The sequence below is a fragment of the Podarcis liolepis genome, assembly GCF_965112155.1.
Source record: "Podarcis liolepis genome assembly, chromosome: 14".
Lineage (NCBI taxonomy): Eukaryota > Metazoa > Chordata > Lepidosauria > Squamata > Lacertidae > Podarcis > Podarcis liolepis.
The window spans coordinates 28,195,710-28,219,308 of NC_139569.1; the positions used below are offsets into that span (position 1 = coordinate 28,195,710).

Below are 23,599 nucleotides of genomic sequence, written 5' to 3' on the forward strand. Positions count from 1 at the left end.
TTCTGCTCTAGAGTTTTCAGCTCACTTAGCTCACTTCAGCTCATCTGTGTTCTAATGTCACCAGGAACCAGTCACTATTTATCAATATATCTTAGCAATTTCAGTCTTCTTGATCATATTGTCCTAGAGAACGTCCACACTGGAGAAACGTTTCAGAGTGAAGTGCTTGACCATGCGGGAGGACATGGTGCCTTCTCTGGACCCATGGGGGTCACATGACCAAGACCCATGGCAGCAGCGTCTACACCAGGCATAGGCAAACGTGGCCCTCCAGATGTTTTGGGACTACAATTCCCATCATCCCTGACCACTGGTCCTGTTAGCTAGGGATCATGGGAGTTGTAGTCCCAAAACATCTGGAGGGCCGAGTTTGCCTATGCCTGGTCTACGCCATCATCTTGGAACCATTTCGCAGTGCAGGGAGAAATGAGACCTGGTGCCCAGTCGTCTTACAGATCCAGCAGTAGCTCTTGTTGCTTTGCAAAGCATTTCCTCTGGGACTCAACCACACGGCATATGCCACCAACCACTCTGCTCACATCTGCCCTGGCTAGTCGTGAGTGACTAAGTTCTACCAAAAGCAATGAGGTAAGGATATGATGTAATAAGACAAACCCTGCTGGATCTGGCCAATGGCCCATCTGTGCCAGTGTCCTCTTCTCCCAGTGGCCAACCAGAAGACTCTTCTGGGAAGCCTTCAAGCAGGACCTGAGCACAAGAGTCCTCTCCCCTCCCTCAGCTTCTAGTGACTTCTGTGGCTTCTGCCACTGACTGTGACGGCAGAGCATAGCGGTCTTGGCCAGCAGCTAAGTCATAATAGCCTTAGCAATTATGACTTTTGAACTGGTTTTAACAGGGCCTAGCTATGGGTCAGACACGCTGTATTTTAAACTTTTTATTATTATTGCACTACTATTCTTATTATTTGCAATACAGCGGTTTGAGGTCAATATGAATTCTAAACATTGCTCTTAGCCAAGGCATTGTTGGACAACGTGCCATAGAAATCATCAGCCGACAGCTTCTTCCCAAGCTCAGCGAGTTCCCCCATGTTTGCTATCTCTAATTCCCCTCACAAAGAACTTTTTGTCAATCCCTTTGGTTCCAAGCACACAAAAATTTCCACCCCCCTTTTTTTGGGGGGGGGGAGGGAAGGGATCCATTATTTGACCAGATGTTTTCAAGGTGACTTGTTAATAGAAATGAGTGGTTGGATAGTGCCCAGCAGGAATCCTGGGGCAAAGGTTACGTTCTGCAAACCCTTGGCACAGTTTGTTGCTTTGAAAATAAATGAACTCTCTCTTGGGGTGAGGCTTCCCTTTCAATTTGGCGAAGGAAGCGAGAGAGAGAAGCAAGAGAAATACAGAATATATATCCCAAGTCATAGCGATGCACTTCAACAGTGGGGAACCTTGGGCAAGCTGAATGTGGCCCTCCAGGCCTCTCTGTCTGGCCCTCAGGACTCTCCCCCCGCTGGGCCATGGTGCCTCTCTAGGCTCCACCTCTCAATGACCCTGCTCTACGCCCTCCTAGAATGCTTTTGCCTGGATAGAATATTCCCCTTGAACTGTGTTAATGCCTCTTGCTTGCCTGAATGTCAAACAGAGGGGTGTGTGTGTCAATTTAGGTAGAAACCCATGATTTTTACGTGGCTGAAATAAATAAATAAATAAATAAATAAATAAATAAATAAATAAATAAATTGTACCCCGCCCATCTGGCTGGGTTTCCCCAGCCACTCTGGGCGGCTTCCAAGAAAGATTAAAAATACATTAAAATGTCACACATTTAAAACTTCCCTGCAATGAGGGAACCGCCAGAAGGCCCTCAGAGCTGGACTTCAGCATCCGGGCTGAATGATGGGGGTGGAGACGCTCCTTCAGGTATACTGGACCGAGGCTATTTAGGGCTTTAAAGGTCAACTCCAACTCTTTAAATTGTGCTTGGAAACATACTGGGAGCCAATGTAGGTCTTTCAAGACCAGTGTTATGTGGTCTCGGCGGCTGCTCCCAGTCACCAGTCTAGCTGCCGCATTCTGGATTCGCTGTAATTTCCGGGTCACCTTCAAAGGTAGCCCCTTCAAATGCAGTGTATGGTACCAAAGTGAAAGTAACAGCAACCGTTGCTCTGTTCACTTTTGCTTTTGGCAAATTGGCTCTATTTTCTTTCATTGCATTTACTCATCGCCTTCTGGAAAATAAGGAGGAGGCTTGCTCAGACTCTGGCTTCTTTCTAACACGCCCCACCCCCCTACGGATTTTGGCCCTCCACGATTTCAAGAGTATCTTCATCATTATTAATATTTTTGGCTGTACACTCTGCCTTTATTGTTCTGTTATTGCTTAGCTTCTCAGAGGATGCTTGCTCTCTTTTTTTAGTTCTCTTAGTTAATTAATAATGGCTCCTCTGAATGTCTTTTTCTGTTTTTAATTTCCCTCGTAATGTTTGGTTTATTTGAATTTGGTTTTATGGCCATTTCTCCTGTCGATTTTTTTTGGTACCCCTGCTGGGGAGAAACACAGGGTGGAAATGCTTTAAATGCACAAATAAACATAAGGCCTAGAAACTTATTTTTTAAAATGATGAGACCTGTGATTTTCAAAATGTTAAATTATGCACCTGGTATCAAATTCTATGCTACTTACCTGAGATTGTGAAAGGAAAAATTATGCCCAGTTTTAAATGTAACATATTGTTGCATGTACCCCAACCTCTGAGCAGTGAGAAACTACAGGGGTTCCAGCACTTACCCAGAGTTCGGATTCCTTGGAAGGAAGGTCAATGGAGACTGTGATTTCTTTAGGATTTTTTATTTTATTTATACATCTGTAAAACCTGATAATAGGATAGAGGGGCTCACAGCATTAACACCTCAATAGAACTTGCCTTCCTATTATGTTTCTAAGAAAGCCCTAAGTCACAGCTTTGAATCCAGAACAAGACAGGTTTCTGTGTCTCCAACTATCAGCCTCAGCCAAAACTCCCTCCCTTCCTCCCTTCCTCCCTTCCTCTCTCTGTCTCTGTCTCTGTCTCTGTCTCTGTCTCTGTCTCTGTCTCTGTCTCTCTCTCTCCCTCTCCCTCTCCCTCACACACCCCCCCCCACCTGTTGTTCTTCCTCCCTAGATGCCATGGCATCCAGGCAGGTGAGTTGAAGAAGGGCCTACCAATTGTTTGTTTCTATGGCAACAGGAAAGACCCTGATGTTGGGAAAGATGGAGGGCACAAGGAGAAGGGGACGGCAGAGGACAAGATGGTTGGACAGTGTTCTCGAAGCTACCAGCATGAATTTGACCAAACTGCGGGAGGCAGTGGAAGAGAGGAGTGCCTGGCGTGCTCTGCTCCATGGGGTCATGAAGAGTCGGACACGACTAAATGACTAAACAACAAAATGGCAACAAGGCAACATCTTTGGAGATGTAAATGGCAGTACTTAACTGGCCAGCTAAGGCCATTATCTTCCAAAGAAACTGGTCTGACAGTCTGCCTCAAACCTCATATACACAGGATCACATACTTGGAAGGGACCACTGACTGACCCCCCCCCCAAAAAAAAACAACCTATAGCAGTGCAGAAACACTGATCCTTTTTCAAACCAGCACTGATTTTTTCCCCCATACCCAATTACAGAATTTGCTTGAAAGAAAACACAAGCCAAGCTCCTCTTCTCGTCATGAGAGAAAATGAATATCCTTCTTTAATTGTGGTGCCCAGAACTGGACACAGACACCCCCTTGGGCTCCAAGAAGGAAGAATGGTAGGATACCAATGTAGGACAAAGAATGGGGTGAAAGAAATTGGTCTGTACACTTCAGGCAAGAAACTGCCAAACCTTGTGCTTCTCTCAATTCTTTTAAAAACATTCTGCCCCTTGGTTAATTGTTGGAAACTAAAATTCCAATATACTGTTGAACCTTATATATTATTTTCACTTCTGACATTCTGCTTAAAATGTAATAGTAACCAAAGAAACAAAGTCAGTGTATGCAGCACTCTTTAACTGACCCTTTTTGTCAATTAACAAAGGACATCGAATAATTTTGTATATGAAGGATACATGATAATATGAAATAATATTTATGTTTCCTGTTTACGTATATGGATGAAATTGTATTTCTTTTTAAATTACGGTATCTTTCCTTTCTTTTTTTACAATAAAAGGCATTGATCTAATGCATACAACTACTGCTATTATTACACAATGGTCAGTCTGCCTCCAATTTAACATATGCTTAGGTCCTGAACCCAAACAGAGGCTGGAAGTGTACTGCTGAAAACAGACATTTTAGTTCCTCCTCTGTGCTGTAAGAATTGGTGAAGTAGCCAGAAATCTGGCTATACTATTGGAGAGTGGACTGGTATCCCAACAGAAACATTCCGTCCTCAGATGTCACAAGCCACAGACTATCTCAGATTGCGGCTGGGGTGTCAGAAGCACGTCTGAACCCACATGGTGAGTCATTAATGAAACTCCTCCCTGACTTGAAGGTGATTTTCCAATGGACAATCTTGAAAAGTGGTGCAAAAATGAAGTTTGCGGGAGACCAACCCAGAAACTGCGAAGCAATGGGAAGCTCTACTGCATCTGGCAATTCGTTGCTGGGGGTGGGGGTGGGGTGACAAATTGGAATGAACTGGAAGCCCAAAAGGCTAGAACAACCCATTTCTCCTTTCATGCGCAACAGCAGTCTAAGACTCTTGCATGATCTAATGCTTTGGGTTTTGATTTAAGCATACCAGTGTGTTCAGGACAGTCTGTCCCACAAACAAATAGGAGTAAATAGCTTGTCAGTTAATTACAGTATGTCAGTTAATTACAGTCTGCTTCTCTTATCAGCACTCTGCTGTTACAGAACATACAGTTATGCACTATATATATATATATATATATATATACACACACACACACACACACACACACACAGAGAGAGAGAGAGAGAGAGAGAGAGAGAGATAACCATGGGAAAATAGGTTATCCCTAAGCAAACCTGGATTCATTTGGTCCTTGGAAGCCGCAAAACATCTCAAGTTGAAATGCAGGCATGAATTTATACCACCAGTAACTCAAGCAGGGGGCATGCCTTGCCTGTAATGGGTTGTGTCTAGCCTACTCAGAGTAGACCCATTAAAATTAATTGACCTAAGCCAGTCACGGTCATTAATTTAAATGGGCCTACTCTGAGTATGACCAACACTGAATGAAACTCCTCGTGTTCCTTTGTAATGAAATCCAAAGGAGCATTTTTCTTTCCTTGTTGGATCCATTACTTTTACTTCCTAAATTTTCTATTTGTGTAAAAAATGAAGAATCACGGGAGGAGGGAGGTGCATGGGAAGAGAGGAAGTGAGGATTACTGCTGGCATGGCAGAACACAGATTTTTTTGGGTGGCAGTGCCACTAGAGAAGTATCTGTTTTGCATTCAGGTTCCCAGGTCCCAGGTTCAAGTCCTGCATCTCCAGGTAAAGCTGGGGGTGCCCCCTTGCCTGGAGAGCTGCTGCCAATCAGCACATAATACTGGGCTAGATGGACCAACAGTTTGACTCAGTATGAGGCATCTTCCCATGCTCCTAAGCAACCAAATAATTACAAGCTGAGAGGTACACGTAGAATACAGTATAATCACTTCCTGTGTGGAGGTTACCGTATTTTTCGCTCTATAGGACGCACCCGACCAGAGGATGCACCTTGTTTTAGAGGGGGAGAACAAGAAAAAAAATTCTCCCCCTCTCTGCGCAGCACCCCTTCAGCTAAGCAGAAGGAGAAACGGAGCCCCTTCCATTTCTCCTCCCACTTACCTGAAGGGGCGCTGCGCCTTAGCTGAAGTGGCACCTACCCCTTCAGTGCTCAGGAGGCTTCAGGCGGCTATCTTTGAAGCCTGGAGAGCGGTCGGTGCGCAACGACCCCTCTCACTCTCCAGGCTTCAGCAGAAAGCATCCCAAAACCTCCCGAGCACGGTGGGACCTACCGCCGCGCTCCGGAGGCTTCAGGCAGCCTTTCCGCTGCTCCCCGCAGGTTGTGGTGTTGGCGGTGGGGAAAGCCAAGCTTCCCTCACCGCCAGCCCTGGGAAAGCCACTGCCAGCCCCAAAGAGCAGGTCGGGGAGCAGCGGAAAGGCTGCGCGTAGCCTTCCCGCTGCTCCGAGAGCTTGTCGGGGCTGGCGAGGGAAGCCCGGGTTCCCCCCCCCCCAGCCCCAGGGACCACACATTCCCTCCATAAGACGCACTGACATTTCCCCTTAGATTTTAAGAGGGAAAAAGTGCATCTTATAGAGCGAAAAATACAGTATGTTCCAGGGATGGCTCATATACACAAAAACACATTTACTTAAACCAGCCCCATATGAACATCCTTACCTTTCTAGAGCCATGCGCCAAGCGGGTCTTGTTTACTGAGCTCTGGGATGCTCTCACGAGATCTTGTAGGGCTATGAGATTTCACGAGAGCATCCCAGAGCCTGCACCAGAACATCCCAGAATCTGGCAAGCAAGGCAGAGAGCTTAAGAGCTCTTTCTGCACTGGCGACAACCCTGCACGAAAAGAGCTTTTAAGCTCTCTGCCTTCTGCACATTTGTGTGATGTCAGAAGGCCCGCTTTCACTGACCTCACACAAGGCAAAAGCACCCTGGACTGCTCCATGCAGGTCTCAGGCTGGAGACTCCATAAGAGCAGAACTTGAATGTTGCTTCAGCACCAGCCACCCTCAGACTGAGCTTTAAGGAGGGGCTTCAGCCCCTACTCACTTGCTAGCTCTGCCTTCCATGAAAGGAGCCTCTTCATTTAAAATCTGCTCCAGCAGTAATTTACTCTGCTCACAGTGGTAGCAGTATAGCACAGGTTCCCCAAAGTTCCCCTCCACAGATGACTTCAAAATTTGTTGAGGGTTTTGTTGGACCACTTAATGATTTTTTCTGCCTGTTGTAGGAATTGTAATTCACTATGTTAATTTTATTTTTATTGCTTCTTTTATTCCTCACATTGTATGACAATTTGAATTCTATGGAAGTTAAATTATATTACAATAAGAAATAAAGGGAGCAATAAAAACATTATTTTCAAACCAATATGAATATATAATTCAATGGCTGTGTTGCCTTCCATCTTTGACCACAAATCCACAGATGCATGGCAGATTACCTAAATGAAGCACGTGGACCGTGGGGGTCCGTGGATCACAGTTTGAAGAGAAGAAGAGGAGTTTGGATTAGATATCCCACTTTATCACTACCCTAAGGAGCGTCAAAGCGGCTAACATTCTCCTTTCCCTTCCTCCCCCAAAACAAACACTCTGTGAGGTGAGTGGGGCTGAGAGACTTCAGAGAAGTGTGACTAGCCCAAGGTCACCCAGCAGCTGCATGTGGAGGAGCGGGGAATCGAACCCGGTTCCCCAGATTACGAGTCTACCGCTCTTAACCACTACACCAAACTGGCTCTGCCCTAGAGCTTCTGAGATGGCTCCACAGGCTCTTCTTAGGGAAGGGTTCCTAGTTGGTTAGGTTGCTTCTGGGACTGGCCCTGTGGATCATCCCTTCCCCTACTCTGAATTCCCCATCCTCATCCCATGAAGAAAGTCAGCCTGACCCCAGGAGAGTGCTGGTAGAGGAGAAAGGGAGCTGGAGGAAGGAGGGAGCAAAAAAAAAAACAGAGGCAGAGAATCAAGGAGAAGAGCATGCTGAGATAAGAAGGGACAGAGAGGTAAAGTTGACCTGGGGATGAGACAAGAAAGGCTTGCAGAAAGAATGATGGAAAAGTGAGGTAGAATTTATTATTATTATCCTCAGTGAGGTCAGTACGTAAGATTACAGCCTCGCCAGCATGGGTCCCTTTTTCCACACAAGTTGCCAAAATTCAAACATGTATCATCCAGTATAATGTGCACTATCTCAGCCTCCTCCGTGAACTCTTTTTTCTTTTCCAGGAGGAAGGTGGGATGCGGAACCCTATTACGGCCTCAGACATTGTGAATTGTTTTACTATTACAAACCTAAGACTTCTAACCACCACTCTCACACACACATCTGCCCGTTTGTCCTGAGGATCTGTTTAAGGATGGGCAGAAATAACAAGCTGGTTCCAAAAATAAAATAAAATGGACAATCCTTTGGCAGTGAGTGAAAGAAACGTGGTGTAGCAACAGAGCCAAGGCACATGATCATATTTTGAGAGCTTTGTCTCCAGAGCACTGTTAAAAAACACCCACTAATTAACGCTTTCTGTGGTTGTCAGAAGGCAGAGGGAGGCAGGCAGAATGCAATAAGAGTGCAATCTCCAACGGGTTGCAATGCACAATTTTTTTATATTTTTATTTTTATTTAGCAAAGCATTATTACTTCTGAAAGTTTAGGTCTGCCTTCCCCAATTTGCTGCTTTGACTACGACTCCCATCAGCCCCAGCCAGCATGACCAATGGTCAGAGCTTATGCACATTGGGAGTCAAACCATTTCTAGAGATCACCATATTGGGGAAGACTGGCCCGTGTGGTCATGTGCTTCAAGCATTGCTGATGCCAGGCTATTTTGTACCACAGACAAGACTTAACCTCTTGCACCCCTGCAAAAGTAAAATAAAATGCTAGTTTTCAAAAAACAGATGCCTTCTAAAAATTATTAAATTCTTCAAAAAATAAAACAGAAGTAAAATATTATCTGGAATGTATAAGATATTAAAAAGCTAGTCTGTATAAAACTGTGCCCCACAGAAGTCACCGCTCTGCCCCTCTGAGGTCTATGCCCTAAGGGGCTGCACTCACTGGCTCTGGCTGCAAGCAAGAGAATTATTGCTTGCTATTTAGTTACTGAATTTATATCTCACCATTCTAAGGAGCCCAGGGAGGCAAAAACAGATATTCAATTTAAAAACAAAAACAAAGCAAAAACATTCTAAAACCAACTCAAACCTTCTAAAAACAATTGCAATTTTTTTAAAAAAAATTCAATGATCTGGAGGCTGCCAGGAGCAGTATTCTTCAGCCAGCAAACGCCTGGTTAAACAGGAATGTTTTCAGATTCCTCTTGCAAGTTAATGATGTTATAAGTTTGCGAGGGGAGGAGAGACCCCTGCTAAACCCAATAAATTAATGAATGTCAGAATCTAGCTAATAATTGGAATAGGAAGGGGAAATAATTAGGATAGGAAGCTGCAGCTCTTCCAGGCAAGGGGTCCCTGGGCCAGCTCATGCAAACCCAGTCTGGGTAAGCTAGCCAAGTGTAGAGCCCTAAAGAAACAATACTTAGCCATTGGCAATGCAAAAGAACAGTCCTTCCTCCAGCTCTGAGGAGGGGACAGAGACACGAGAATTGGCTGGCTACCAAGGTGGTGGGGGGGTGAGAGGTGACAGAAAAGAAGAGTGTTGTTTTGTATGGGACAGGGGACGCTGAGACAGGGGCGTAAGAAGGGGGTTGCTCTGCCACGGGTGCCCTCACTGAGGGGGGTGACATTTGGCGCACCACCCACCCACAACTCCCAAGCCTACCCCGAGCCGTTGGGGTAAGGGGTGTTAGAATTTCTGCTCCATGATTGCAGTCATGGGATTTTTGTCTATCACATGACTGTGTATGTTTTAACTCCACAGAGTGGGAAGTGACGAAGACAGGATGTTTGTGTTACTGTGTTCCGTGAAGTGGGACTATTGTCCTTTGTCCTTTTCCTCTTTGCTGTCTGATGCTAGAGAGAGAGGGAGCCATGTTGCAGCGCTCCGTGTGTGTTTATATGTGAATAAAGTAGATTAGCCAAAATGCTGAGTTGCTGAGGTCTGTTAGCATGATGCACAAACTCTGCGGATCCCCAAGTGTGCTAGTGTCGGGTCGCTGTGATGTTCGGGCTGAAGAAAGCTTATGAAGCTCCTGAACAAACAACCAGGAGGGAGAGAACATGCCAGTCGGGCATGTGTCTCTGCCAGGGTCCTACTCAAGTGTAGGCTGAACTCCTGACAAGGGGGGGAGCTGCCCTGCTTAGCTGGTGGCATTCCCTCCTTCGTTTTAACAGCTTGGGGGAGGCTTGGGAGTCGTGGGCAGGCGGTGCGCCAAATGTCTGCCATGAGCAGCTCGCTCCACTCTTCCGGCTGCAGGGCACGCACGCCGCTCTGGGCACCTGAGTGGCTGTCTCGCACCTGGGAGGGCACCCTCTGCGCCATGCGCCGCCCCCCCCTCGGGAGCATGCCTGCCCTGCTGACTGGAGAGGTTGCAAGCCAGAGACTGGAGAGCGTGGCTGGGTGCTCTGGACTCAAGCTGGCTGAAGCTATGGGAGAAGAGACATCTCTGGAGATGTAATGCTGTGAGCTCTCTTCCTCTCCATGTAGATCCAGGTGTATATAGCTGTAAAACAAACTATATATCTTTTTTAAAAACTACAGCCTCTGCCATGCCCTTAATTCACAACAGAAACATGGCCCTGAGTGAGCGCCCGAAACCCCTGGAATCTTGCTTCCGCTCAGCAGAGATTGAGGTGTTGTGTAACAATAATGATGGAGACAGGGACCTCAATAGGGAGGGCATTTCACAACCAGGGGACTACCACCAGAAAGGCCCTGTAGTGAGTCAGCGCAAACAGCCTTCAGTGACGGCACCAACAAGGCCTCATCTGCCATTGTAGGGTCAGAGATGGTTGGAATTGGAGAAAGCTCATTTAAGGCTTTATACGCCAGAATTGGGCCCAGTAGCTCAGTGACAGTATTACTGTTGCTGTTTCAGTATAGAAGTTACTGTGAAACAAGAGAGCACACTCAGGGACGCGGACTTATAAAAAATATTGGGGGGGGGGGCCGGGAAAGCTCATGAATAATAAATAAGCTCATGAATATGCAAATAAAGTGGCGTCGCCTCCTCGTGAGCGAATAGGGGAGAGCGTGCTGCGCCTATTAATCAGCTCCGGAACAGCTGATATGCGGGAAACGTGGGGCTAGCCGGAGAAGAGAGGGCGAGCCCCCTCCACTCCGGCCCTAAATAGGCTGGCTGGCTGGCTGGGAGGTGTGGCCGGTCGGGATTCCCCTGTTCTCGCGGGGGCTGAAACCGCCAGGAGGAAGGAAATTCCCCCCGGCAGTGCCTTGGCAGTGGCGGTGGTGCTGCGAAGCAGCGAGGCAGGAGCCCCCGCCCCCGGGGATTCCCTAATCTCGCGGGGGACGGCCGGGGCTCTCCAACTAGGGCGCGCGGCTGGCTGGCTGGCGAGGGAGCAGGTGGGGAGGAGGCGGGGGACGGCGGCGGCGCTCTGCTGGAAGGGCGCCCGACATTATTGGGGGGGCTGAGCCCCCCAAAAAATTTTTTTGAGGGGGCTCGAGCCCCCTCAGGCCCCATGGAGTCGGCGCCTATGAGCACACTGTGGGTCAGTGGAAAATTGCATTTGCAGCAAAACTTTTTATATTTCATTTGGCCAACAATTGCTCCATCATTCACTGTTTTACAAGACAAACTGATTGAAATCCAGGTTTCTATGAAGGCCACTGAGAACAGCAGTATAAGAGCTAGGAGGACACCAGGCTGATGGAAGTTTCTTTGCGTTCTGTGAAAAGAAAATGATGGGTGACTCATGGGGGTGGAGAGAAGGGGAGAGGTCAAGAATAGGTAGCAGGAATGAGGGAGAGCCAGGGGTGTAGCGGTCCTGGGGGTTCTAAGACCTGCTTACTCTTTCTGCAGCAGGTTCTCTTCAGGGTCCCAGTCTCCAGGGTCCGAGAGCCACCCAATCAGCATGAAAGGGAGCTTCTTAGCCACGGAGAAGTCTTCTCACCCTTGGTGCGGATTGGAGTGAAAGGAGGTGAGTCAGCCACTTCGCTCTGGAGAAAATGCACAGGAAGATCAACAGGGGGAGATGTTCTGTATGCTCCAAAGCTAAGCATTCAGGAACACTGAAAACACAAGGTGCTTTCAGTTTCTGTTATGTGCAGTGGAACTTCAAGGAAAACATGAATTAAGTCGCCCCAAAGGAAGATATTGGGCAAAGTCATTTGCCCAGGTACATGCTGAGAAAATAGTAGATCCAGCTGAAATGCAACACGTGGAGATGTGCATTGACCATTGCAGTACATCTCTAATTATTACTATTGTATATTTATCAGATTATTGTATAAGAAGGAGCATGGTTGTGACTATCACAAAGGGACCCCTGCACTGCTGAATTTGCCACTACGCTATGGATACAAAAGGCTCACAGAGGAGCAGGTTAAACATAGCCAAGGTGGTATCATGACTGGCAAAATGAAGGTGGAATCCGGAAGCCCCAAATAGGCAGTAAAGGCACTACCACCTGGTTGCCAATCTCCCTGGTTCAATAAAATTCATATTTAACAGCTGGTTTAGGGAGGGCTTTGCTGGAGATGCTGTTGCTCGTGTGATGGCTTCCTTATGGTAAAGGTAAAGAGATCCCTGACAGTCTGGTCCAGTCGTGGATGACTCTGGGGTTGTGGTGCTCATCTCGCTTTATTGGCTGAGGGAGTCGGCGTACAGCTTCAGGATCATGTGGCCAGCATGACTAAGGCAAACCAGAGCAGCACATGGAAATGCTGTTTACCTTCCCGCCGGAGCGGTACCTATTTATCTACTTGCACTCTGGCATGCTTTCGAACTGCTAGGTTGGCAGGAGCAGGGACCGAGCAACACGAGCTCACCCCGTTGTGAGGATTCGAACCGCCAACCTTCTGATCGGCAAGTCCTAGGCTCTGTGGTTTAACCCACAGCGCCACCTGCCACCTCTAATTGTCCCATGAGGCAGCTCTGACATCATGTGGGGGACCTGGGCGATTTTCTGCTAGACGCTGCAGGGACTGTGAGCTGCACTCATCAGTGCTTTTGGACTGTGCTTTTATCTGAGCATGAACAAAGTGCCGTGTCCTCACTACCACCCTTCTTTCCTCCAGCATCTGAGGGTTGTGGTGGGCCTCCCTTTTTAACTTAGCCCTGCTGGAATTCCAAACCACAGCAGCCAATTAACCAACTGGAAATTGAGTTTTTTTGTTTGGGGTGAGATAGCGAGGCCTTTGGAAAATGTCCAGCATGACCCTTCCTTGATCAAAAGCCTCCACCTCCCAGCCAGAAATTTTGAAAGCAGCTGGTAATTTGGACTCCTATGGGAAACTTGGCAAGAGTTGCAAGGTTGGAATTTTTACTTGGGAAGGCTGAACTATTGCCTGCTTTTGAATTTCTCTCTCCCCTCCCTCCCTTCTGAGTGAGAAGACATAACTCCAGGAATGTCTCCAGGCCCCAGCTGTGCTGATGAAAGCCTTCATGAATTCACAGTTAATGCTTCCAGCCCTGGAAGATGAGACTGGCTGATCTAGCAAGCTGAGTCACCCAACGCCAGCACAGGGTGCTCCCTCCGCCACATGACTATTCAACTGGGTGCTCCCCAGGTGATTCATACCCCCCCCCGACTCCAGAACCTGGTGGTGCATGAGGACACCCACTAAACTCAGGAATCTTATAAATGGTCGTCGACAATAAGCTTCTCATGCACAGTGATTAGATTATGCTTTCTGTTTGTCTGTTTGCTTTTTCTCTGAGGGAAAGGTACATTATGTTTTGAAAGAGCAAGAGACCTACCAACTCTGTAGCCAAAGGCAGTAGTCACATCCTCAGCTTCTGTTATTTGATCGTTTGCAAACCTTTGACAATGGTGGGACTATAAAGATGAGGACCCTTTGGAGAATCAGACACAAACTGATGGGTAAGAAAAGGCAAATGAATTACTGGGCAGGAGATTAAGGCTAGGGTTATCTGTGGAGTCAGTTGACAATAGCAAGGTTTGTGCTTCTTTAACTGTGCAGTTGTGTTATAAGAGATAAGAGATCAAGAGATTGATAAGAGATTAAGAGATTGGTAGGAGCTAGTTAACAATCCACAGTCTAGGACTGCACTCCCAGCTTGGGCTGGGTGATATATCACTATATCGTCCAAAACCGGTTTGAAGTCCATATTGTGACACTGGTTTCTTAATTTTTGACCTAGCAATATATTGCAAATCATGATATGTGTGTGTGTGCTGTGGGGAAATCACAATGAGGGGGAAACCCTGAAGCTGGCCAATGCCTCTACATAGCTACTCCATAGCTTATTTCAGACATTGTGATATATCAAGATGTTCAGCTGGTGATATATATCAAAATGTTGAAAACCAGAGATCGGTCAACTCCCTTCAGATGGACTGCCCAGCTGTGGACTTTGGCAGCTTACTAGAATCATAGAGTTGGAATAGACCACAAGGGCCATCGAGTCCAACCCCCTGCCAAGCAGGAAACACCATCAGAGCACTCCTGACATATGGTTGTCAAGCCCCTGCTTAAAGACCTCCAAAGAAGGAGACTCCACCACACTCCTTGGCAGCAAATTCCACTGTCAAACAGCTCTTACTGTCAGGAAGTTCTTCCTAATGTTTAGGTGGAATCTTCTTTCTTGTAGTTTGGATCCATTGCTCCGTGTCCGCTTCTCTGGAGCAGCAGCAAACAACCTTTCTCCCTCCTCTATATGACATCCTTTTATATATTTGAACATGGCTATCATATCACCCTTAACCTCCTCTTCTCTAGGCTAAACATGCCCAGCTCCCTTAGCCGTTCCTCATAAGGCATCGTTTCCAGGCCTTTGACCATTTTGGTTGCCCTCCTCTGGACACGTTCCAGTTTGTCAGTGTCCTTCTTGAACTGTGGTGCCCAGAACTGGACACAGTACTCCAGGTGAGGTCTGACCAGAGCAGAATACAGTGGCACTATTACTTCCCTTGATCTAGATGCTATATTCCTATTGATGCAGCCCAGAATTGCATTGGCTTTTTTAGCTGCCGCATCACACTGTTGGCTCATGTCAAGTTTGTGGTCAACCAAGACTCCTAGATCCTTTTCACATGTACTGTTCTCAAGCCAGGTGTCACCCATCTTGTATTTGTGCCTCTCATTTTTTTTGCCCAAGTGCAATACTTTACATTTCTCCCTGTTAAAGTTCATCTTGTTTGTTTTGGCCCAGTTCTCTAATCTGTCAAGGTCGTTTTGAAGTGTGATCCTGTCCTCTGGGGTGTTAGCCACCCCTCCCAGTTTGGTGTCATCTGCAGATTTGATCAGAATGCCCTTGAGTCCATCATCCAAGTCGTTGATAAAGATGTTGAATAAGACGGGGCCTAAGACAGAACCCTGTGGCACCCCACTAGTCACTCTTCTCCAGGATGAAGAGGAACCATTGATGAGCACCCTTTGGGTTCGGTCAGTCAGCCAGTTACAAATCCACTGAGTGGTAGCATAGTCAAGACCACATTTTACCAGCTTCTTTACAAGAATATCATGGGGCACCTTGTCAAATGCCTTGCTGAAATCAAGGTAGGCTACATCCACTGCGTTCCCTTCATCTACCAGGCTTGTAATTCTGTCAAAAAACGAGATCAAGTTAGTCTGACATGACTTGTTTTTCAGAAATCCATGCTGACTATTGGTGATCACAGCATTCCTTTCTAGGTGCTCACAGACTGTTTGCTTGATGATCTGCTCCAGAATCTTCCCTGGTATTGATGTCAGACTGACTGGGCGATAATTATTTGGGTCCTCTCTTTTCCCCTTTTTGAAAATAGGGACAACATTTGCCCTCCTCCAGTCTGCCGGGACTTCGCCTGTTCTCCAGGAATTCTCAAAGATGACTGCCAGTGGTTCTGAGATCACATCTGCCAGTTCTTTTAATACTCTTGGATGCAGTTCATCTGGCCCTGGAGACTTGAATACATCTAAACTAGCCAAGTATTCTTGTACTATCTCCTTAGTTATTCTGGGCTGTGTTTCCTCTGCTGAATCATTTGCTCCAAATTCTTCAGGTTGGGCATTGTTTTCTTTATCGGAGAAGACTGAGGCAAAGAAGGCATTGAGTTCAGCCCTTTCTGTGTCCCCTGTTTGCATTTCACCATCTTCTCCTCTGAGTGACCCCACTGTTTCTTTGTTCTTCCTTTTGCTACGGACATACCCATAAAAGCCTTTTTTGTTGCTTTTAACCTCTCTAGCAAGCCTGAGTTCATTCTGTGCTTTAGCTTTTCTGACTTTGTGTCTACACGTGCTGGCTATTTGTTTGAATTCCTCTTTGGTGGTTTCCCCCCTTTTCCATTTTTTGTACACATCCTTTTTTAATCTTAACTCAGTCAAAAGTTCTTTAGATAGCTACCCTGGCTTCTTTAGGCACCTTCCATGTTTCCGTCTCATTGGTATTGCCTGAAGTTGTGCTTTTACTATCTCCCTCTTAACAAACTCCCAGCCATCATGAACTCCCTTTTCTTTTAGTATTACTGTCCATGGGATCTCACCCAGCACTTCCCTAAGTTTTATGAAGTCAGCTTTCTTAAAGTCAAGAAATTGAGTCCTAGTATGCTTGGCTGCTCCTTTCCGCTGTATAGTAAACTTCAGAAGAGCATGATCACTCGCGCCTAATGATCCTTCCACTTCTACCCCACTAACCAGGTCATCAACATTGGTTAGGACCAGATCTAAAATGGCTGTTCGTCTTGTTGCTTCTCCCACTTTCTGGACAATGAAGTTGTCTGCAAGGCCAGTGAGGAATCTGTTTGACCTTATGCTCTTGGCTGAGTTTGACATCCAACAAATATCTGGGTAATTGAAGTCCCCCATTACTACTATCTCCCTTCCTTTTGCATGCTTGGCCATCTGTTCCAGGAAGGCATCATCTATGTCCTCCGTTTGGCTTGGGGATCTATAGTAAACTCCCACAATGAGGTCTCTGTTATTCTTCTCTCCCTTAATTTTGACCCAAATGCTCTCTGCGCCTTAAATACTAACTGCACCTTAATTCCTTACCCTTCAGGGCCTGGCTGCAACTGCTCTCTGGTTATGCCCTAGATTGCCCTTATCAGCACTCAAAACAATCTTCTTGAAATGACACTGCTCCTGATCCCTTGGTGTGCCAGCTCTGGCCTGGTGCTTTGGAGGGGGTCTTAGGTCAGGGCCAGAACTCCCCTGTTGTATGCATGCAGCAGATTCCAGGCTTAAACCACTCCATCTTAATCCACACTCGTGGGTCAAACTGGCCAGTGGAAAATATCACCATTCCTATTCAGCTTCACTGCTTCTGCTCATTCGTTTAGGGTGCAGCGCCCCCTAGTGGGCAACTACAAGCATGCAATGCTTCCTTTCTGAAAATAGAAGCCGCCTTCTATTGAGCTGTTGGGCCATCAACCCCAGTATTGTCTACACTGACTGGCAGCAGCTCTCTAGGTTTCAGGAAGAGTCTCTCCCAACTTTATCTGGAAATGCCAGCAGGGATTGAACCCAGGACGTTCAGCATGCAAGGCAGATGTTCTGTCACTGAGCAGCAGCCCTGTCCCATCAGGCCTTATCCTCCTGAATTTATTTTGACCCCCAACTCATGCCTATAGCAGTCTCTGACAACCTAGTATTCTGGGGTGCAACTCCAGACAGCATAGCCAAATTTACTTACTTATTCAGGAATCTGTTTAATTTGATACATCAATGTGCCACCTTTCTCTCTAAAACAAAGCTCCCACAAACTGAAGCTTAATAAAAACCCAAGGAGCAAATACTGTTGCCATCAGGCAACAGAGACCTGAGAACACAGAGCAGAGATCAAAGACCACTTCCAGCTTGATTTAAAAATAAAATAAAAAGTAGTCTCTTAAAACTTTGTGCCTGCCACCTTGAGCACCTTTGTGGGATATATATATATATATAAAGGTAATAAGTAAATAAAAGTTTGAAACACCCAATTACTGTGGCAAACAATTCAAATAAATAATGTTTACCCCATGAGGATGGTGTGCCAGCCAAGTGCAGAGGGCGAGGTGCTAGTTACCTGGGAACAGGAACCAAATTCCTCCTCACCTGATGCTGGAGGTGAGAACTCTGAAGCTGAAGAGAAGGAGGAGGAGGAAGAGGAGGAGTTTGGATTTGATATCCCGCTTTATCACTACCCGAAGGCGTCTCAATGCGGCTAACATTCTCCTTTCCCTTCCTCCCCCACAACAAACACTCTGAGGTGAGTGGGGCTGAGAGACTTCAAAAAAGTGTGACTGGCCCAAGGTCACCCAGCAGCTGCATGTGGAGGAGCGGAGATGCGAACCCGGTTCCCCAGATTACGAATACTCAAGACCACTGCTCCTCGAGAAACCTGTGAAACCAGGGCCCCCCTCCCTCCCTAAGGACGTGGTGCTGCCATCATCTGATTTGGGGGGCTCTGCTGCAAACAACTCTGGAAGACCTGAGGCTTCTTGACTCCCTTGCAGTAGGAGATTCCTATAGAAGTCTGGGCCCTTTTCACAGAATTATAGAATTGTAGAGTTAGAAGGGACCCCAAGGGGGCATCTAGTCCAACCCCCTGCAATACATCATTCCTGCAGCACGGCTGCTGCCATGAGTGCTGGAAGGAAGACCTGCTCCCTGCTGCAAGGCCCATTTTCACTGGCCTAGGGGACGGGGCTCAGACTCACCTTGAACAGCTAAAGGTCTCCTGAGAGGCTGGAGGGGCATTGCTGCAACAACTCTTGGGTTGGAGCAACTGGCAAAAATGTTTTAAACGGTTCTAATTTTGGTGTCTCTGTTTCATTTTTGTTGGGTTGGTGTTGATTAAATGTTTAGCTGGGGTTGGCGGTTATTTTAATTTGGGTATAACTGTTATTACTGTTATTGTTGGTTTCTGTTGATTTATTGGTTTGTTTGTTGCTTGTATAGGATTTTGTTTTTTAATGTTTGATGTTTTGTTGTGTTTTTAGATATGTTGTGAGCTGCCCAGAGTGGCTGGGGAAACCCAGCCAGATGGGTGGGCTATGAATTAAATTATTATTATTATTATTATTATTATTATTATTATTATTATTATTATTACAGCAGCATATTCTTGTACAGGTGGTGCTAACAACTAGGCTGCCCCAGCTGCTACTATTACATAAAGCAGGCGAGGGGCACCCACCCCCACTCACACATGAAAACAAAGACCATCACAGCCAACCACAAATGAACAGCCACACCCTAGGCCAACCCCAACCTCTCTCACCACCAAAGGAACACACGTGAACAGCAGAGAACCTGCACAAGCAACGCTGACACCAAACCCCACATATATTAAGTAAAATAGAAACATCACCACCCGACCCCACCCCCTCATCTCCCCCCCCCACCTCTTTCCCCCTATTCTTCCTAATGTCTCAACAAATGAAACCAATTTGTAAAAAAAAGAAAAAAAATGTTAGGGGGGGGGAATACAAGAGAGACATTGCACATACCTTTGTAAATCAAGAAAATCTTTAATTAAAAATACATTTAAAAATAATAAATAAAGCAGGTGTGGGGAACCTCCAGGCAGGGGTGCCAAACTGAATAAAATATTGGAGGGGGTAGGTAAGCCCTGCCCCCACATAAATCACATGACATGGGACCATTTGAATGGCAATGCCCACCAACCTTGGGGTCACCCAGCCCCCTTAAAATATTTTATGGGGGGGGCAAAGGGACCTTGGCCCCTAGGAGTTGGCTCTCCTGCCTCCAGATGTTTCTGGACTACAGCTTCCATCAACCCTGGCCATTGGTCTTGATTGCTCAGGCTGATGGGAGTTGCAGTTCAGTGACTCCCCCAAGCAGGATGCTCTCTGTGCTGGATTCAGTTTTGTGAACATTGCACATGATAGCTGCAGGGAGAAGGGTACATTACAAGGACTAGGGATACCCTCACAAGTATTTCCTGGAGAAGCTCTGTGGGTGGGGGGTGAATCATGCTCAGGATCCAACCGACTGCCACGCATGGCAATTGGCTAGTAACGTTGGGGCTGGCGGCAGAGAAGGGGGATATGCTTGGCCTTCTGCCAAGAAATGTGGCCACTTGACTCTCACCTGAATCATCCAGACTTCTTTTAGCTGCCTATCTGCTCTGGTCCTGCTATCTTGGAATGATGGGAGCTGTAGTCCAAAAGCAACTGGATGTCATGGTCTGGGTTACAGGTAGTCAGAGTCCCGGCTCGGTACATCGGGACCGGGGTGGAGGTCGGGAAGCAGGAATCAGCAGTCCAGGGATCAGGAAGCCACGAGTCCATAAATCAGGAAACCAGGAGTCAGGAAGCCAAGGGTCCAAGGTTCAGGAAACCAGGAGTCAGGAAGCCAAGGGTCCAAGAGTCAGGAAGCCAAAGCACAGCTAGATGAGTACTGTGTTGTTGAGGCAAAGAGCCAGAGGGAAATGCTGGTCTTATATATCCCTCCCGACCCTTGCCACCAGGTGCTACGAGTCTTCTGTCAAGCCTCACCTGTGTGGCCACGCCTTGCCCTTCCAGGCCAAACTCAGGAAGGCCCCAGTCCTGCGAGGCCCTCCCAGTCACAGGGCCTGGCTCCTGCACGCACTCCTGACACTGGAGACCCAAGGGCAGGCATAGGCAAACTTGGCCCTCCAGATGTTTTGAGACTACAATTCCCATCACCCCTGACCACTGGTCCTGCTAGCTCGGGATGATGGGAGTTGTAGTCCCAAAACATCTGGAGGGCTGAGTTTGTCTAAGTGTTTCTGCCTACCAGTTACTAGAAGCCACAAGAGGAGAGCGTGCTCCTGATTTCAGATCCTGCTTCCCAGAGGCATCTGGTTGGCCATTGTGAGACCAGGATGTTGGACTGGCCATTGGCCTGATCCTGCAGGCTCTTCTTATGTTCTTATGCTAGTAGCAATTGATCCATGGACACCCTCGCTTTCCCTCATCCTTAGCCTAGATCTTGAATTTATTACAACTTCAGAGACAGGCCAGTCCGACTCAAGTGCTTCTTACTTTGGTGTCAGGACAATGATTTGAGCGTCCCCTCTCTTGCTAGCTCTTCATTTCATTTCTTTTCTAGGGTCTGCCATCTCCCTCCAGCTGTTTGAAGGCGCTTGGCAGTGCCGGTCTTCCTTCATTCAGCCGCTGACGTCTCATTCCCTCTAATTATTTCATATTGCACAGAGTAGATCAGTTTCATAATTTCTAGTATATTAAGCACTTAATATGTTGTGTCATTTGAAACCGCATCTTACAGTCAGCAAAGTGCATTTTAATGAGAGCTAAGTGGTGTGAAAATACTAATCCCACATAACAGTTGGGTTGGTGTTTCATTTTTGCTTTTTTGAAAATTTTAATTTGAACTCTCATATTTTTATAAGCTTTGGCACCCTGCGCAGAATTATCGTTTGAGCAGGTGGTTATGTTGAAATAAAATTCAAATAAATGGGTGCTTTGTTAACGCATTTGTCAAACTGCTGCGGGGGGTTGCCAACGTATTTACCAGCCCCTGCTCCTGTGCCTTTAAGCAGCAGCTTGGTCTGCACACATGATTAGCAGCTGACAAGGCTGATTGCGATGCCCTGAAATGATGGATTTGCTGAACTCTGCAGATGAAGCTTCCGCTAAAAGCACAAGAGCAAATGGGGTCGCTTTTTCCGAGCAGTTGGTAACTGTAGCATCAGGACCTCTCCCTTAATAGAGAGCTCTCAGAATGGCTCATATGCAAGTCTGGGGTTATATAGCAGCAGAGGAAGCTGCCTTCTTCAGAGACTGTCTACTGGCTCAGGTTACACTGTTACCTACTCACACTGGCAGCCCTTGGGGAAGCCGGGGATTGAATTCTATGCAGGGCCTCCTGCATAGAATGGTGCTCTGCCATTGAACTACTGCCCTTCCCCAGCGCTTGGCTGCAAAAAAAACCCGCATAAAAGCCACAACCCTTGACCAGGGTTTAATTTCAGCCCCTAAACCCATTTTCAGTCTGGACTAGCTCTAATCCAGACCCCCGAGAAGCATCAGACCAACGGTGTTTGGCTACATTTTCCTTCCCTGAGCAAAAATTCCATTGCATCTAGTAAAATTAAGCCCGGGGGGGGGTGAGTTCGAGAAACGTGCAAGGAGGGATTCGGGAGAGCCTTCCCATTCCGCGGGAGCCCGCAATTGTCGCTTGCGCCCACTAGATGGCAGGCTTGCGATGCGAAACTAAATTAATTCACCATCCGATGGGCACAGTTGTTCGTTCCGGGTTTTTAATGGCACCATATTTTTCCTATTAATGTTTCATTTTACTTAATGAGAATTTCAGAAGCTAATTAAAATATATACCAGAAACCACAATCAGCAACAAATTGTATAATTATCAATAATTATGCACATTCCAATAGTTGGGTGGTTAATGCCTCAGCGAGGTGACATTACAGCAGTGTGAGAACAACGGGGCTTCCAGACTGATAGGCTGTGGTCCTCCTTACCAAAAGCCTAGGAGGCTGCATGGACGGAGCCGGGGGGGCCAAGGGGGAAACCGCCCCCCCAAGTCAATCAAGCTCAATACAGATCTGAGGTTCTGCCCCCCCCCCACAACAAAAGCCTGCCCCTCCCCTAACAAATGGTGCTGGAGGAGACTCTTGAGAGTCCCATGGACTGCAAGAAGATCAAACCTCTCCATTCTGAAGGAAATCAGCCCTGGGTGCTCACTGGAAGGACAGATCCTGAAGCTGAGGCTCCAATACTTTGGCCACCTCATGAGAAGAGAAGACTCCCTGGAAAAGACCCTGATGTTGGGAAAGATGGAGGGCACAAGGAGAAGGGGACGACAGAGGATGAGATGGTTGGACAGTGTTCTCGAAGCTACAAACATGAGTCTGACCAAACTGCGGGAGGCAGTGGAAGACAGGAGGGCCTGGCGTGCTCTGGTCCATGGGGTCACGAAGAGTCGGACACGACTAAATGACTAAACAACAACAACCCCTAACAAAAATCCTGGATACACCCATAGGAGGCTGCTTCAACCTGAGTCAGGTCATCTAGCTCAGTAAACAGCCTACACCAGACATGGGGAAGTTTTGGTTGCTGGACTGCAACTCTCTTCACACAGCAAACAGTTAAACTACGGAACTCCCTTCCTCAGGAGACAGTGGTGGTGACCAACCTGGATGGCTTTAAAAGAGGACTGGGCAGATTGTGGAGGAGGAGAAGGCTCTCCATGGTCACACGCCACAATGGCTATGCTCTGCCTCCAGAGGTTTTGAACTATAACTCCCACCATATCCAGCCCCCTAGAGCAGTGTCATTGCTGCATTTGATGGAAGCTGGAATCCAAAATGTCTGGAGGGCACCAGATTGGCAAAGGGTGGTTTATACAGCCAGTAAGCGGAAATGTGAAAGACCCATAACCAAGTAGCAGTTTGCAGTCCTATTGCCACATTTTACAGTGGTACCTCGGGTTACAGGCGCTTCAGGTTACAGACTCCGCTAACCCAGAAATAGTACCTCGGGTTAAGAACTTTGCTTCAGGATGAGAACAGAAATCGTGCTCCGGCGGCACGGCAGCAGCAGGAGGCCCCATTAGCTAAAGTGGTGCTTCAGGTTAAGAACAGTTTCAGTTTAAGAACGGACTTCCAGAACGAATTAAGTTCTTAACCCGGGGTACCACTGTATCTGTATGAAACATGACATTCTCAATAGCGAAGGCTTGAATGAGCACAACTGCCCTCACCACCACCTGAGACATTAGCAGTGGGGTTTGTCTGAGTGAAAAAAGGTTGACATTGGTCTTACTCTTGCAGGACGTAGCAGCTTTCACATTTGACAGGGGAAAAGAATTCTTGAAAGAAGCAGTCGCTCAGCAAAGCCGAGAGAGACTCAAATAACAGAGCCTTGCATTCTGGCTGTA

At 47.0% G+C, this 23,599-nt stretch overlaps 1 long non-coding RNA gene across 1 annotated transcript; it reads right to left on the bottom strand.

Moving 5' to 3' along the window:
- Positions 1-11,333: 11,333 nt before the first annotated feature.
- On the bottom strand, positions 11,334-13,783 carry LOC310693177. The gene is made up of 3 exons (XR_014519035.1): positions 13,524-13,783; positions 11,614-11,761; positions 11,334-11,490 (listed from the first exon to the last, which is right to left on the bottom strand). It is a non-coding gene; the product is annotated as an uncharacterized lncRNA (long non-coding RNA).
- Between the last annotated feature and the right edge of the window lie 9,816 nt (positions 13,784-23,599).